At 37.7% G+C, this 15,437-nt stretch overlaps 1 pseudogene; it reads left to right on the top strand.

Moving 5' to 3' along the window:
• Positions 1-205: 205 nt before the first annotated feature.
• On the top strand, positions 206-6,916 carry LOC123250155 (annotated as a pseudogene).
• Positions 6,917-15,437: the final 8,521 nt, after the last annotated feature.

Raw genomic sequence — 15,437 nt, 5'->3', positions numbered from 1 at the left:
GAGCTCATATTCAAATGGGGGAGATAACACAAAAAACAATTGGGTACATATAAGATGTTTACAGTAGAAGGTAATCTCAGAGAGAAGGCACTAGCTGTAGGGAGAGATTGAGGAGGTCCTCTGGCAGAACCTAGAAGGTGAACTGAGCCTTGAAAGAAGTCAGGGAAGCCAGCTTGTAGAAATGAGAAGGGAGAGAATTCCAGGGATGGAGATAGCTGATAAAGATGCCCAGAGTCAAGAGATGGAGCCTGAAGAACAGCAAAGAGGCCAGTGCTACAGTATCATAGAGTACCAGGAGGAGAGTAAAGTACAAGTAGACTGGCAATATTGAGAAGGATCAAGCTATGAAAGCCTGTGGAAGACAGACAATTTTATATTTTATCCTGTAGGTAACATAGCGCTACTGGAATTTATTGCATTTGAAGGAGGGGAACATGATCATACTTGCCTATATTTTAGGAAGATTACCTTGGTTAGTAAGTGGAGAGTAGATTGGAGTGGGGAGATAACAGTTGGAGACACCAACTAGAATCTTATTACACACTTATTACATCAGAGGTATGGACCAAGGTGGCAAAGATATGAGTCAAGAGAAGTGAATGGAAGTCTGTAAGAGAGATGATGGGAAAGTTAAAATGAAGAGACTTTCCAACATATTGGATATTGAAGATTGAAGGGAATAGGAGAGGAAAGCAGAGAAGAGGATTGAGGAGGCAGGGAATGGAGAGAAAGAAGAGTCAAGAATGACACCTAGGCTGTGAGCTGGATGACTAGGAGGATGATGGTAATAGTAAACAGTAAGAGTGAAGGATGGAAATAGGGAGGGTTTAAGGGAAAAGGCAAAAATTTCAGTTTTGGACATGTTGATTTTGAGGTGTCTATGGGACATCCAGTTTGATGAGAGGTCAGGAAAGAAGTCAGAACTGAACAAATAGACATAACAGAAAGTATGTTGGGCTTGGAATAAGAGGGATGAGGTTCAAATCCTTATTTCTATGCCATTTACTTCCTGTGAAATGAAATTCCTTCATTAGTATGATAAATTGGGCAGAATTAGATAATGTCTAAGATTCTCTTCAATAAGAAATATATTATTCAATAATAGATGTAATGATCCTGGATGTCATAATTCTAGATCTATAACCCAATAAAACTGAGGAAGTTTCCTTCACTTCATTAGCAAAAATAGAATGGTTTATGGGATGGAGAGAAAGGAAAATTGTGATTCTCATTCCTCTCCTTTTCTAAAGAAAAGAATTAGGAGTCCAACAAAATTCAGCAGCAGAAGTTAGAAAGAGAAACTCCATTTAAAATCACTCTAGACAATATAAAATATTTTGGAATCTATCTGCCAAGACAAAAACAGCTATTATATGAACACAACTACAAAACATTTTTCACACAATTAAAACCGGATGTAAATAATTGGAAAAACAATAATTACTCATGGGTAGGAGGAGCTAATATAATAAAAATGACAATCCTACCCAAATTAATCTACTTATTCAGTGCCATACCTACTAAACTACCAAAAAACTTTTTTATAGAATTTGAAAAAATTATAACAAAATTCCTCTGGAAGAAAAAATGATCAAGAATATCAAGGGAAATAATGAAAAAATGTGAAGGATGGGGGTCTAGTGGTACCAGATCTTAAACTTTACTATGAAGCAGTGATCATCAAAGCAATATGGTACTGTAGGCTAAGAGATGGAAGGGTAGATCAATGGACTGTAAGCTAAGAGATGAAAGGGTGGATCAAAAGACTAGGGGTAAGTGACCTTAGCAAGATAGTGTTAGATAAACACAAAGATCCCAGCTTTTGTGACAAGAACTCATTATTTGACAAAAAGTATTGGGAAAATTAGAAAACAGTATGGGAAAAATTAGGTTTAGATCAATGTCTTACATCCTACACCAAGATAAATTTAGAATGGGCGAATGACTTAAATATAAAGAAGGAAACGATGAGTAAATTAGGTGAACATAAGATAGTTTACTTGTCAGATCTATGGGAAAGGAAAGATTTTAAGATCCAGCAAGAGATAAGAGAATATTACAAAATATAAAGTGAATAATTTTGATCTCATTAAATTAAAAAGTTTTTGTATAAACAAAACCAATGCAACCGAAATTAGAAGGAAAGCAACAAACTGGGAAAAAAAATTTATAGCAAACTCTCTGACAAAGGTTCCATTTCCCAAGTATATAAGGAACTAAGTCAAATTTACAAAAAATCAAGCCATTCCCCAATTGACAAATGTCAAGGCATATGATAGGCAGTTTTCAGATGAAGAGATAAAAATTATAAATAATCACATGAAATCCCTCCTAATTAGATAAATGTAAATCCCTCCTAATTAGATAAATGTAAATCAAAACAACTCTGAGATACCACCTTATACCTAGCAGACTGGCCAATATGGCAACAAAGGAAAGTGATAAATGTTGGAGGGGATGTGGCTAAATTGGGACACTGGTACACTGTTGGTAGAGTTGTGAATTGGCCCAACCATTCTGGGGGAAATTTGGAATTATGCCCAAGGCAGGTATGCCTGCCCTTTGATCCAGCCATACCACTGCTGGGTTTGTAACCCAAAGAGATAATAGGGGAAAATATATGTACAAAAATATTTATAGTCGCACTCTTTGTGGTGGCAAAAAATTGGAAAATGAAGGGTTGTCCATCAGTTGGGGAATGGCTGAACAAATTGTGGTATCTGATGGTAATGGAATACTATTGTGCTGAAAGAAATGATGAACTAGAAGATTTCTATGTGAACTGGAAAGACCTCTAATAACTGATACAGAGCAAAAGGAGTAGATCCAGAATATTGTAAACAGAGAAGGATACACTGTGGCACAATCAAATGTAATGGGCTTCTCTACCCAAAGCAGTGCAATGATCTAGGAAAATCCAGAGGGTCTTATGAGAAAGATGCTATCCACATCCAGAGAAAGAACTGTGGGAGTAGGAAAGTAGAAGAAAAACATACGATTGATCATGTATTTCGATGGGGATATAATTGGGGTTTTGGTGTTAAAAGATTACTCTACTGTAAATATGAATAACATGGAAATAGGTTTTTCTTATTAGCTCCAGGAGTGGGGGTGGGATGGGGTGGGGAGGGGGAAGGGAAAGAAGAGGGGTGGGAAAAACCATGAATCATGTAACCATGGAAAAATATTCTAAATAAATAAAAAGTAAAGAAAAGAATTAGAAAAACTAGGAATTAGACAATTAGAAAATTTGTCTCTATCTCTTTATCAGCTTCCTTTTTGTAACCTGAGGGTCATAATTTCTCTTTGTTATTTCATGTACTCAATGCCATGAACGCCACATTAAGCCAACACACTCTGACTAGGCTCCTTGTCCTGCCCATATGTGCTGACACAAGCCAAATGAAAGGGAGAGGCCTGGCTAATTACCCATCTTTTTGCTGAAGAGGTAAACATTATGGTGCAAACCTAGAAAAGCATCTTGTCTATACTTTACAGTATTCTATATGCCCTGCCTTTGATCTTGTGCTTTTGTTTATAGTCTTCTCTGGTGACTTGTTACTTCAGACTAGGACCTTTTAGTCTAAGCCTTTCTTGGGCATTATTTTTATTTTTGTTTCTTCATAAAACTATTATGACTGTGCAAAAATTGGTGATCTCAGGCTCTTTTGATTCATGACTCTATGTATGGTCACATAGGTTCTGGGTCCCCTTGGGTGGCATAATTAAAGGTTTCCCCAAGACAGAAAGTGTAAGACTGCTATACACCTGTTATCCATGCACTCTTGGAAATCCAGGTTGTGAATATAGCTAGATAAGAAATGAGTGTAAGAGAGACCCTGAAGGGTGTTGGGTGACTGGAATTGGTAGCTGTCTATGTTTCTGAACTTTTCAAGATTATGGGACCACTGTCTAACAATCTAGAGTTCAAAATGTCTTGGGGAAAGTGGATAGAGAAGGGAAAAGGAACCTTCTATAAATAGAAGCAGTGCCTATTTTAAGGGAGTCATAGCTCCATCCCACCAGATATTCCTATATCTGCCTATTAAGTATAGCAAGGATTCCTTCTCCCTAGTGTAGACAGTTACTGCTGTTGTTGTTTGACCTTCATTTTCAAAGAGGACCAAAGACATAGCAGGGTGATGTCTTGACTTGCACATGATTTGGATTTAAGTGAGGCCATCAGCCTCACTGTCTCTTCAAGAGTCGCTGAAGTTCGATGGCAAGACAAAAGTCAGGATGATTGATGATGACCGAGAATGCAATAGATGATCTTGGCATCTTTGATATCTGACCAAGCTTTAAGATTTTCAGGGTGTCTGCTTTTCCACTGCCTTCATGGCTATTGGAACAAATTGTTCTCATATGCCCATTCTTCCAGGGCAATTCTTCACATGCTTTGGGTAAACACCCCCATATATCAATGATGGGTTTGTGGCTCACTGGCTCTCTTCTACCTGATTTAGCCCATCTGCTAAGATGATTCACTAAGCTATAGCTTCTGTGTATGATACTTTATTAAGTACGATATTTCCTTGGCATGCATATTTCTTAGAAGAAATTTCTACATCTCAAAAAGGAATGGTGTCAAAAGACTTTGAGTTAGTCAGAAAAAGAAATAACATATCATCCAACTATTTAATTTACTAATTTAACCACATTGCATATAATTTTATGGACTACTATATGTATAAGGATAAGTGGTGTGGTGGAGGGAAAGCTAGATCTGAAGTCAGGGAGTCCTGTGTTCAAATTAGCCCCAGAAACATTAGCTGTGTGACCCTGGGCAAGTCACCTAATTGTGTTGCCTCTGTTTCCTCAACTGTAAAATGAAGATATCCTCTACCTTCCAGGATTATTATTAAGGTCAAATGAGCTAATAATTGTAAAGTCCTTAACTTAGTGCCTGAAATATAGTAGGTGATATATAAATGCTTATTTCTTCTTTTCCTCATTATAAATGATATTAAATATAGCATGTTACATAAGTATATGTTAAGTATGAACAAAATGAGAAAAAGTTATGTGCTATTAAGTATTGTAATCTGACCTATTTAGGCAAATATTGATTCCCTAATATTACAAATTGATGGTGGATAGGACTTCAACATAGATTATAGTCATTTAATATAAGATATTATGCAGTGACAGTTCTCAAAGGTCTTCAGTGTGGGAGAACAGAAGTAGAGGGTGTGGGGGCTGTCTTGGGTGTCTAGAGCCGAGTTACATTGAAGTCTGACCCAGACATCTGGTTGTGGCCTCCAAGGGGGCAGGGAGCTTGGGCTGAGCCTGGGAAATGTTATGAAGGATTGGTGCTCCTGGATTGTGTTCAGGTCCACCAAGATTCAAGCTACTGGTTCCTGTTGTGGAACACTGTGGGGACCCTGCTGGCCTCAAGCAATGGAGACTGTAGCATTCATATCTGGGGTAAGGAGGAAGTGTGGCTTGGTGTGTAAGTCTGTTCTAGCTGAGGCTCACCAGTGGACTGTGAGGAAGGTGGCCTTGACCCCTTATGGGAACTACCTTTCATCTGCAAGCTTTGATGCCACTACCTGCATCTGGAAGAACCAGGATGACTTCAAGTGTGTACCAACACTTGAAGGACATGAAAATGAAGAAAAGTCAGTAGCTTGGGCCCTTTCTGGTAGTCTTTGGGCTCCCTGCAGTTGGGACAAGAGTGTCTGTTCTGGGAAGTTGATAAAGAGGATGGATATGAATGTGTCGGTCCCCTGAATTCACATTATGATTAAAATTACCTTGAGACTTGATTTTGGGGCAATAATACAAGTTTGTTGGCTGTATTTATTGGGTAGTCCAGCATCAAAATTGATAAAGTAATATAGGTCTCCACGGCTCTCTCATGACCAGGGACTACCTGAGCTGGGTTAGGCAGCTTAAAAATGAATTTTTAGAATCTCATTATTCAGCTCCTTCCTTGAATGTCCCAAGACATCTTTAATTGGTGATAGCTCATTTAGAGATGATCTATTAACCTATCCACCCCTCCCCAGTCCCACAGGTGGACAGGTCATATAGGCAGGAATAGAACCCTCCTCCTCTTCATTTATTAACCAAATTCTGTTAAAAAGGAAGACATCCTTTGGGATTCCCAAGGACAAAGAAAATGCAAAAAGCAGCAGACTGGATTGTATCTCTGACCCAGATCCTAGACACAGGAACACACAATAATTCTCCCTAATAGATAGAAATTAATACAGTATATGAAAAATAAATTCTCACATACAGGATGTTAAACATATGATATGCCACCCTAGTCAAGAGTTGTTGGCATCAGACAGCTATGATAACACAATAAAGCTATTTTATAATATATTATTATGTAATAATACAATATGGTTTTATATATATATGTATATACGTATATATACATATATATATATATATTGAAGCTATAAATACAAGGGGGAAGATGATGAGTGAGTATACTTTGTCACCCTGGAGGGCCACGAGTCCCTAGTGTGGAGCTTGTCCTTGGACACCAGTGGCCAGTGCCTGACATCTTTCAATGATGATCATGCCATGTATATTTGGCACCAGTACGTACCAGGCAAAGAGCAATGAGTGATCTGCAGAGGCTCAGACTCTATTTGGAAGTATATTTGTACCTTATCTGGCTTCCATTTCAGAACTATCTATGATGTCCCTTGGTATCATTGGACCGGGACCCTGCTTATAGCTTGTGGTGATGGATGATGCTATATGGATATTTTAGGAAGATACCAGCTCAAATCCACAGCAGCCATCCTTTCCCCTAACAGCTCACCCACCCAAGGTCCACTCCCAGGACATGAACTGTGTAGCATGGAACCTCAAAGAGCCAGGATTACTATCGGTTTCTTGAAGTGATAATGGTCAGATGGCCTTCTGGAAATACCAATGGCCCAAAGGTCTCTGAGTCCCTCTTATCTGTACTCATCCCCTGGACATTCTAGCAGGTGGTGGTGGGGTAGAATTGATTCCCCATGGAGAAAAAAAATCATAAAAATCAGTTTTTGCAGGCTACATTAAATGCCCCAGGGAGCCCAGTGATAACTTGATTCACTTTATGTCCAAACTTAATCCCCTACTCACTTTGCCAGAAGCTGGTGTCAAGAGCTCAGCTCCAGAATCACTAATAATTTTTCCATCTTGTGATTAAGTCCCCCTAAATGAATTGTGTAAAATAAATGTTTTAAAAATCTTTTCCTCAGCTTTTGTTTGCATCAAGGTAGGTATCGAGTGTTGATTATTTAAATATCTATACTGTTACACATCTAATTTCATGGGTTTTGTTTTGTGAAACTCTCACCAAGATGTGTGAATTGTGTGTGAATTAAATACTGTTTGACTTAAAAAAAAGTTTCTGCAATGTAAATCAATTGCCTTAATGAGAAGAGAAAACAGTCTGCACACCATTTTAGTTACCAAACTCTCACCTTAAATAGTGAATGAGGAAAGATATCTGACTACCAAAGACAACTCCAGTATTGAATGTAATCTCATTTGTAAAAGCTTATGGAGAAGGATAGTAGATAATTATGAGTAGTATTGCCTCATAAAAGGGGAGTGGAACATCTTTTAGTCAATCATGTGATAATAAGGACAAAAAAACAAGAGAGAAGCTGTGTAGAGGCAAAACTATTTAATGAAAGCTTTATGAGAGACCTAAATAAGCAAAGTCTTTCATAGGACAATTAAAGGTCAATCTGGAAAGAGGACCACAAATAGATGAAAAGGGAGAAAGATCTGTGGGCACTTTTGTAACAAACTCTTGCTATCATCATGAATCGTGCAATATTGTGGTCCCAAATATGCTTATGAGTAGAAATGATAATGGAGAGAATAAACATGGGAAAAGTAGATAGCTTAGACCTAGTATACTCTCAGGAGGTCTTTGCTGGAAGTAATGCTACTTTGAGGAGGCTGAATCAGTTTTTACATACTTTGAAGGAGAGGAAAACCCAAAGTCATGTAAAATGTCAGATTTTATTAATATGTCAAAGGTGGTCGAGGACATCAATCTCTATGAACCATATGCTTCTTCTCTAGCTGTGTAATGCTTAAAAATTAGAACACACATATAGAGGGATCATCTGAAAACAGCTTATTTATTCCATTAGTATCTTTGAGATCATGAGATCTTAGATCTAGAATTGAGAGGGGCTTTGGAAGTCATTTAGCTTAACCTTCTTGGTTTACAAATAAGAAAAGTGAAGTATATACCATAAGTTATTCAAGATCACCCAGGGTTCCAGTTGAGATGTGATCTGAACTCATGTCCCGTGCCTCAAAGATAAATTCTCTTTCCCCTGCAACAGGCTGTCTCCTGTCAAGACAGTTTGAGGAAGATTCTCAACATGTTTAGGATATCCCCTATAACCATAGGGGAAATACTTTTGGGAAAATGTGTGCTCAAAAATAGCACAGGTTGTACAAAATGGATGGTTGCAATTATGCTTCATTGGAGGGATTGTGCACAGTGATAAGGTCACGCATCCATTTGAGCATATTTCTATATATTTAGATTCTTTGATACTTGAAAAGGAACATAGTTGAGTTCATAATTAGAACAAATTATATTTATATGCATTACAATTTTAAAAAGTACCCAAATATATTATTTCTTTTGCTCTTTACAACCACTGCTGAGGCATTTTAGTATTTTGAAAAAATGTATACTTTTCTCATTTTAATATTTTAGTATTTAGTATTTATTTTAGTATTTTGAAAAATGTTTACTTTTCTTAAATCCTTTACCAATGCAGAAGTAACAAACTGAACCTGTGTAGACATCTGTGTAGACAGTTCTGAGCAGCCATGACTGAAAAATTATAGTGAGCACCAAACAACATCAATAAAAAAATGAAATTGGTTATATTTTAGTATAAAGATAATTGATGGTTATTGGCATGGGAGTGAGTACCAAACTATCTTTTTACATAGTTAGATCACTTTTTCCCTTAGAACAAAAGTCAAAATCAATACCAATCCAAAAGAGAGAATAAAAATGAGAATAAATAAGACTTGAACACAACTTCTGGCTCCAAATCCATGACTCAGTTTTACAAACAGACCATTACTTTAAAGCCAGCTTCGTTCCATGATGTGATCTTTAGTTTTTCTTTACAGAAATACTAGTACAAGAGAATGCAATTAGTGGTTCTTGTGTATTGAGGGCTAATGGATTGTTTTTCTATTTATGTCCCTGGTATTGTAGGTTTGCTTATCATCAGCATGCAGTACACACGGGGATAGATTTACATACTGAGAAGCAACTTTGTAAAATGACCTTGTAGGGTTCCAGGTTTTGTTTCTTTCAGCAATTTTCTGAATGAATTTATTGAATTTGTAAGTCTACAGTTGATTTTTTCCTGTCAGCAGAACAAATCTGAAAACATAGATGAGTGTTCTTCTACTTTCCAATTTCATACTTTCCTTTCAGAATTCAGCTATGAGTCTTATGGGACACAGAGCAGAATGGAATCCAGTCTGGTTCTTTAGTTTTTTGTTTTAAGTAGCATGAGCTACTGTAAAGATTAGGTAAGGATCCTGAGAAGATAGTCTTAGCTCAAGTGTTTTGTGATTTTAACACATTGTATCTTTGTGCCTCAGTTACTTATCTATAAAAGGAGAAAAGATTTTTTCTCAATATTTCACAGGACAGATGTGAATAATCACATCATCTATTGCATGTAAAAATGTTCTGTGGCTTTGGGAGAAATGGCGCCATAAACCTAAGGTATCATTTATTATCATAACATCAATAATAAGATAACATATGAAAATGTTTTTTAAAAAGAATAAAAGTATAGTATCAATATCAACTATAATTGTTTTTGATCTAGGATAGGCAACACTAATTGAACATAAAAACTTGATCTTGTTAGGAAAGAGGAAACCCGATATTTATATTTCTAGCTATATGTAGATTTTATATATATATTTCTCTGTATTGTGTATTCATGCCTATATCTTTCTCTTCTACAAAACTTTTTTTGATATAAAAGTGTTTAATGTCAGATTCAGGTACAAGGCAGAACATTTTCATATCACCTTCCCCCGTCTTCTTCCCATAATTGGGCAGAGTCAATGTGTGCTGCTTGTTGTAGTAGGAAAAGATAAGGGGTGGAAGTTCATCATGCCACATTACTGGCATAATCTCCATAGTGAGGAGTCTCCTTACATGGACCCCCAAGCCAACCTCGTATATCTTTAACAGGAGAATGGGGTGGCTAAGTGGCATAGCAGATAGAGCACCAAGCCTGAATTCATTTTCCCAAGTTTGAATCTGGCCTCAGACACTTATTAGTTGCATGCCCCTCAGAAAGTCACTTATCCCTGTTTTGCCTCAGTTTCCTCATCTGCAGAATGAGCTGAGAAGAAAATGACAAAGTACTCCAGTACCTTTGCCATGAAAACTCCCAATGTGGTTATGAACAGAACTGAACGGCATTCTTTCAGTGACCCAGGTTCATATCTTTAGCATCATCCACAAATCCTCATTCTCTCTCATCCTGCAAATTTAATCAGGGGACTAAGGCTGGTGTGGAAGGGGTTCTGAGTGAACACTTGCAGGATGAGTCTTCTCTTATGAGGACTCTCCATCTTGGAGTTTTCTTTTCTAATTATGCTACATCTCCAGTATTGTTCCTTATTTTGAAGTTTTGAGAGTTAATGGGGTCTGGAGAAAGTGACTAATTTGCCATTTTATTGTTCTTCTGACCTAGACCTGGTCTTCTCACCTAACAGTCTCTTAATTACCAAACCTCCTGATCTTTTCTAAGTTCTTATTCTTCTGGAGCTTTTTGCAGCATTTGACACTTTTGACTATCAAGACTCCTCTCTGGGTTTCTGTGCTGTAATTCTCTTTTCATTCTGCTCCTCCTTGTCTGACTGCTCCTTTTCTGTCTTCTTTGCTAGATTGTTATCCATATCACATCCTCTAACTTTGGATGAGACCTGAGTCTCTGGAAACTCTTCTTATCTCTTTCTGTGCTTCCTCACTTGTTGACCTCATATGTTCTGATGGCTTTAATAATCTCTAAATTCAGTACAAGACTCTTCTCTTTTCTTTTTTTTTTCTTTTTCTTTTTTTTTAAACCCTTAACTTCTGTGTATTGGCTCTTAGGTGGAAGAGTGGTAAGGGTGGGCAATGGGGGTCAAGTGACTTGCCCAGGGTCACACAGCTGGGAAGTGTCTGATGCTGGATTTGAATCTAGAACATCCCGTCTCTAGGCCTGACTCTCAATCTACTGAGTTACCGAGCTGTCCCTCCAAGACCCCTTTCTGACTTTCATTCTCCTGTCTTCAATTGCCTATCAAACATTTCCAAGTAGGTTTCTATCAGAGAAATTTCCAAAACAGAATTTTCCATTTCCTCAAAAGTTCCCCTCTTCATTATGAAGTGCCTTGTGAGGGACAACATCATTCTTTCAGTGACCCAGGTTCATATCTTTAGCATCATCCACAAATCCTCATTCTCTCTCATCCTGCAAATTTAATCATTTGCCAAATCTTGGTGATTGTGCTTCTTCAATATCACTCAAATCTGTACTCTTCCTTTTGCTTACATGGGCACAACTTCTCATCTCTCCTTACATTTCTACCCCATCACCTGGATCATTGTAATATCTTCCCAACTTGCCTCCATGACTCATCTCTCCTTTCTCCAATCCATTTTCCTCATAGCTGCCAAAGTGATTTGTCTACAGCACAGTTGCAAACACATGACTCTGATATTCAGTAAATTCTAGAGCCCTTCTATATTGCCTCTAGAATCAAATAGATTCTCTTCTGGCATTTTAAATCTGACACAAATCTTTTCTAGCCTACTTTTCTTCTCTTATCATACATTACTTCCTTTCACATACCCTGCTGTCCAGACAGATTGGCCTTTGTGCTTTTTCTCAGATATGACACTCCATCTCCTAACTTTACTACTCTAGGCTGATTATTGCCTCAAGTTTGGATTGCCACCCTTTCTCACCTTTTGGAGTCCTTACATCCCAACATGAACCTATCTAAGCTCACATCAAATCCCATTCTCTTGTTATGGTATCTCCAGGCACTAGTGCCTTTCCCCCAATAGCTAGTATGAATTTTGTATATATTTTACACACATTTATATGTGACCATGTTGTTTCCCTGGATAGAATGTAAGTTCCATGAGGGCAGGTACTGTTTAATTTTTGTCTTTCTGTCTCCAGAGTCTAGCACATACCTGGCTTACTAAATAATTGTCATTGACTGATGGAAGAAGTCTAAACAAAGGATTCAGGAAACCAAGAATCTTTCCTCTTCCATTAATTATTTCAGTAATTTCATCACGGATATTTAATATAGGATTGTCTCAGTTAACCTCTTATATAAAGAGTGCAAGGATAAAAGGACTACATTTGATGTTGGCAGATGTGGGGTCATATATTGCCACTTTATAGCTGGGTAATCTTGAGCAAGTCACCTAATTTCTCTAGATCTTGGCTTCAGTGGGCATCCAATGGGGAAGTTGGGTTATATTACATGAAAATTCCATTATGTCTTTCAATCCTATGAGATAAAAAAGTTTGTCACTTATCTCAGAGGGTTTAATATAGATCAGTGATTCCCAAAGTGGGCACCACCACCCCTGATGGGTGCTGCAGTGACCCAGGGGGGTGGTGATGGCCACAAGCGCATTTATCTTTCCTATTAATTGCTATTAAAATAAAAAAATTAATTTCCAGGGGCTCTAAGTAATATTTTTTTCTGGAAAGGGGGTAGTAGGCCAAAAAAGGTTGGGAACCACTGATATAGATAAATGAAGCCATACTTTGCAAAAAGTCTGTCAATAAGACAGAAGAATATCATGACCTCCCAAGGGAAGTAATATCTCAATTAAATCAATTAGCTGGTTTGTACTGAGTGCTATAACTTACCAGCTAAGTTACCTGTGTGACCTTGGGCAAACCAATTAACCTCTCTGGTTCTGAATTTCCCTAAATGTGAAATTAAGGGATTGGACTAAATGGCCTCTAAGGTTCTTAGCACTGTGTAAGGCACCCAGTAATCTATAGATGCCATTCAATTTGAAAAAAAATATTTATTAAGCCCATACAATGTGAAATGCATTGCATGAGGTTACACTGAAATGGAAGCTGGCATGAACTCCAATTCCTTGTTAATGGGATACAATGGGAGACAAGTGGGGGTGAGTAGTGGTGCTCCTTTTGCCATTTCAATTTATACAGTTTTGAAAGCTGTGCTCCTAATTTTTCTTGCTGCAGAAGAATGCAAAATAACTTAATGATTATTTTGTAGAGCATTTCAGGAAAGATACATCAGAGAGTTACTACTAAGAGTTCCTCCAGAGCTTCTGCTTTGTTGAAGTGCCTGGTTTTGCATGACAATAGGTAAATAATTCATCCTTCCCACACTCAACCTTTCATGTATTTTGTAAGTTTGCTCTCTGGGTAGTTTTATGAAAATATGCTCCTGTTGACATGTGCTTTTCTTTCAGCATTAATGTGAAGACTTTGGGACAGGGGGACAATGGAAGACCTAATGGACTTCAGGTTGTACCTATGCAAGTGCTTCAATCAGTCTCCGCTTGAAGCCTTCCAGTAAGAGGGGAAACCACTACCTCCCCAGACAGTCATTTCCACTATTTGCTAGATCAAATTGTTAGGGAACCTTCTCCAATATCAAACTGAAGTCTGTTTCTCTGTAAATTCCACCCATTGTTCTGTGTTGTCTCCCTTAAGAAGTCTAATCTGGCTTAAATGAATTTATAATCCCTTAAATGCTTTAAAAAATTGTCAAGTCTACCCTGTATCTTCTCTTCTCCAGCCTCACTGGATGTTCAGTGACTTCAAAGTTTTTGCTTCTCCTGTCATCCTGGTTTCTCTCTTCTTAATACTCTCAAATTTGTCCTCAAAGAACATAATACCTTGTAAGGTGTTGTTGCAGGGCAGCAGTGGATAGAACACTAGGTTTGGAATCAGGCAAATTTGTTTTTGTGAGTTCAAATCCAGCCTTAGACACTATCTATGAATCCCTGAACAAGACATTTAATTCCATTTACCTCAGTTTCCTCATTTGTAAAATGAACTGGAGAAGGAAATGGCAAGCCATTCCAGTACATCAATGAAGAAACCCTAAATGAGGTCATGGAAAATTGAGTAGAACTGAAAAGCAACTGAATTACAACAAGGTATTATTATTTTCATTTCTGTGAAGTAGAAGTAGTACCTTTTCTCTAATATAATTTTTCTCTCTTTTTAAAACTGTTACCTTCTAACTTAGAATCATTATTATATATTAGTTCCAAGGCTAGGGTTAGAAAATGGGAGTTTAGTGACTTGCTAAGGGTCACATAGTTAGTAAGTATCAGAGGCCAAATTTGAACCCAGGACCTTACATCTCTAGGCCTAGCTCTCAATCCATTGAGTCACCTAGATTCATGACTCTTATGCCCTTCTCCTACCCATAGCATTATTTCACTTCAAAAGTATTTGTTTGTTTAGGGCATGGATCAATAGTTTTCTAGTATTTCTTTATTTTTACTAGAGTTCCCACTGTCATGTAAAATGCATAGGATCACAGAATCAAAGCTTTGCTACTGGAAGAATCCTCAGAAACCACTTGGTCTAAATCCTTCATTTTACAGATGGGGAAAATGAGGGCCAAAGAAGTTAGCTAGCTTACCCAAGGTCATATAAAGAAGATTGCAGGCTAGTTGTTACTTAATCAGTTTTCTTTGGCTCTCTATTTGACATGACAAGGGAATAAATCTGATAGTAATGAGAACTTATAGAATATTTTAAGGTTTTCAAAGTATTTTATGGGTAGTAGGTGGTATAGGGGATAAAGTGCCAGGTGTGGAGTCAGGAAAATTCATCTTCTTGAGTTTGAATCTAGCCTCAGAGCTCTACTAGCTATGTGACCCTGGATAAGTAACTTAACCCTGTTTACCCCAGTTTCCTCATCTGCAAAATGAATTGGGAAAGGAAATGGCAAATGGTTTTCTCTGCCTAGAAAACTCCAAAAGAAGAATCAGACTCAACTGAAATGACTGAAAGACTAGAAAGGATTTACAAATATTCCATTTTATATTCCCAACAAGCATAGGGAGAATCAGCAAAACAGGGGCCTTTGATCTTTTTGGTCTCCTAGTATTTTTTTCTGATCACATCAGGGAGATAACCATGCATGCCTCATTTGACAATCACTACTGATGAATAGGGAGAAAACAACCTCACTGAATGCTGGCTGGCTGTTTGGTGGGAGTGGAGCTGCCATCATGTCTGGGGCTCTATGCTTTCATCAGGATTTAATTGTTGGAGAGAATGATACCCTTTCCCGATGAAATTTCATTTCTCCCCTGGGACATTTAGACAACATGGGAGGTTAGCCAAAAGATGTCAAGGAAGCAGCTGATGCAGCTAAGACTCGTTCTCAAG

The sequence above is a fragment of the Gracilinanus agilis genome, chromosome 5 (genome assembly GCF_016433145.1).
Source record: "Gracilinanus agilis isolate LMUSP501 chromosome 5, AgileGrace, whole genome shotgun sequence".
Classification (NCBI taxonomy): Eukaryota; Metazoa; Chordata; class Mammalia; order Didelphimorphia; family Didelphidae; genus Gracilinanus; species Gracilinanus agilis.
Note: the sequence above shows the minus strand (reverse complement) of the source record. Positions and strands in the feature narration are given on the sequence as shown.